We start from the raw sequence: 2,899 nt of genomic DNA, 5'->3' as shown, positions 1-2,899 counted from the left end.
CACAATTTTTTCCTACCACTGTGGTATTTTAACTATAATTGCTAATACTAAAACATATTATTATGTTTAAAACGAAATACAAAAACTACATCTATGACATTGCATAGTCACAAAATTAAAAAAAAACATTTTTTTGAAATATAAAATAAAATAACTTAAGTAATTATTTTATTTTACATTAAAAATTTTAAAACATTGGTGAAATCTGCTAAGTAGCAAAAACACTCTCATATTTGTGTTTAAGCTATTATTTATGCCAAATTAATTATAAATTAAATTTTTTTTAATTTTGCAAGAAAAAATGTTTATTTCTATAAATTTTGTTTGTAGGTATAGTTTATAATTAAAATTGATTAATATATAACTTTTTGTTTCTCTTTTAAGTTTTAATTGTATGAGAGAGTAGATATAATCTACTCCTTCATTAATGTTTCTAAGAAAACATTTGTATTATAATATGATGTTAGATATTTTCTAATATATACTTTTGTTTTTTTAATTGTAATAGAATACTTTTTTGATGATTCTCGTACATCTATTAAGACACACCCTTGCAGAGATGGTCCCTTGTAAAGTAAAGGGACGTCCAAAAATTGTGCTCGACTCCTAAGGTCGGGCACGGGTGCTTTCATATGGGTGTCAGCAGCACGGGCTCACTAAACGATCATAGAACGCGCCGCTCCCCTAGAACAAGGATGTGCTCAATGACAATTTTACGGACTCAAGTACTCGGTAATCAGTGGACGGGTCGGATAGAAAGATATTCGACGTCTATTGGACACTCAGAGCTACTACGCACCTCTTTTGTGTACGATAGAAAATTGAAAATATAATGAAAAATGTAATCACCTTTTAATAGGTGATCTAACAGTACTCTTACGACCTCAAAGGAACCTCGAATGTATTTAACATTACATTAAGTTGAACGCTGCATGTTTAATGAGCTCCATCTACCGGAAAAATATTATATTATAACACAGACTGTTGTTTGTAACGCATTTATTGTTTAAACTAATAATTAAAAGAAATAAGGCAATTTGTTTAAGCAAACTTCGTACAGATATTCGTGTACCGTTAATTTTCTGTTTGATTTTTATGTTATTTACAAGGAACTGTTGATATTAATCATTTAGCGTTTTAAAGAAAATGCAATCTATTATTAGAGTATAGTATAATTAATCATTATTTAACATTGCATATGAGTAATAACAAAAAGTGTATAATTTTAGAATAAAATTTGTAAGTGCAACATTCTGTAAACAATACTAACAGAAAAATAAATCTATTTTTTAAATTCTTGTTCATTGAATTTTAATCATTCTTATTTATAAATATTTCATTGTTAGAGGTATGTGACCACGGAATTGCGAAAATGGCAAATGTAAAAATACGGCGAAAAATTCGCGTGGAGGTCGTAAAAGACGCGAAAGAATAAGCCTCGTGGAACGGTTCCGGTTTAGGGACCAGAGACGAAAAATCTGAATTTAAACCAAAGAAATTCTTCCAGATGGCTCATATTTCGAGGGGCTCACGATTTTAGTATATAGAGAGAGATAAATTGTTTAATAGTTGAGAAAATAGATATTGTTTTGAATTGATTATGATAAATAATTTTGCGATCAATCTAGTTATATTAAAAACCTAAGGTTTTATATTTATTTTTTTATTTATTTTATAATTTTTTTGAAAAAATCTATTTTTATGGAAATCTATTTTGCTACAGTTCTTAAAGAAAAGTTTATTAGACGTAATGACGTTCTTTGTATTTGTCTTTTGAACTGTTATTATACCTAATTGGTATTAAAATTAGCATTTTAGAATTTGACAGTCGCGTTTTTTTAGGAATCTCAAAAGATTTTTCAAAAATCATTTGCCAGTTTTTAAAAAAAGTTTGTAAAAGAAATATTTAATGCTTTTATGAAAAAAATAAAAATACCATCTTTAAATGACCTTTTTCAACTTTACTTATGAGAGTGTTCCGGAAATACTGCCACTTTTATTTATATCTTAAATTAAAGCTTATATAATATACTTTAATTTTGAAAAAAAAAAAATTCGAACTATAGATTTTTTCATGGTGAAAATGGCTACCGTATTTAACAATAATTTATTTTTGTGTTTAAATTCTTGATTTTATATTTTTGAACTTTATGTTGTTATAACTTTTTAAAAAATGCAAAAATCAATACAATTTTTTTATGATAAATAGTATATAAATACATCTTTCATTCGACATACTTTTTTTTTAATTTGACTATTACACTTCATACAAAGAGGTCACACTTTAAACATGCGTACAGAAACTATCTATTTTTGTGTTGAAATTCTCGGTTTTATATTTTATTTTATTTTAAAATACAAAGGGAATACACTGATTTTTATAAATATTATATAAATCTAATTGATATAGAATATAAAGTTAAACTTATTTAAATTTTTTATTCTTTTAAGTCGAAAAAAATAAATTTATAATTTTATAATTACTAGCTTAAATTGCCATTTTTATCTTCCCACCAAATACGACGTATGGTTGCCGAGTTGAGAATTCTTGTGTCTTTCACACTTGGGACACAAAGTTTGAACCCTAAATGAAAATGAACTGTTTTGCATTTTTTCTTAATTCTTTTTGAGTTAGCAAAATATTTTCAACTCATTTGATTTTTATCTCATTTAGATTCACATCATTGTAATCTCCCCTTGCGAGAAGAAATTTCTTATTCATATTAAAATTATTTTACTATGTGGTTTTTTTTTTGTGGCTGTCATTTATTTTCTCAGATCTCACTTGACCAATTTTTTTTTAACGATACGTCAAATGATCACAACTAGTATCTAGTTAAAGATATTACTAGTAATGGGCATTTTCGAATATTTTAAACCATCGAATAGTATTCGATAG

General features: G+C 26.3%; 1 non-coding gene across 1 annotated transcript; it reads right to left on the bottom strand.

Moving 5' to 3' along the window:
* Positions 1-582: 582 nt before the first annotated feature.
* LOC126897112 (U4atac minor spliceosomal RNA) lies at positions 583-700 on the bottom strand. Its single transcript, XR_007702038.1, has one exon. It is a non-coding gene; the product is annotated as a U4atac minor spliceosomal RNA (small nuclear RNA).
* Positions 701-2,899: the final 2,199 nt, after the last annotated feature.

This window comes from Daktulosphaira vitifoliae, unplaced genomic scaffold (genome assembly GCF_025091365.1).
Source record: "Daktulosphaira vitifoliae isolate Bord-2020 unplaced genomic scaffold, ASM2509136v1 Scaffold_1, whole genome shotgun sequence".
NCBI classification, from domain to species: domain Eukaryota; kingdom Metazoa; phylum Arthropoda; class Insecta; order Hemiptera; family Phylloxeridae; genus Daktulosphaira; species Daktulosphaira vitifoliae.
The sequence above is the reverse complement of the archived record's forward strand: the minus strand, read 5'-3'. Positions and strand labels throughout refer to the sequence as shown.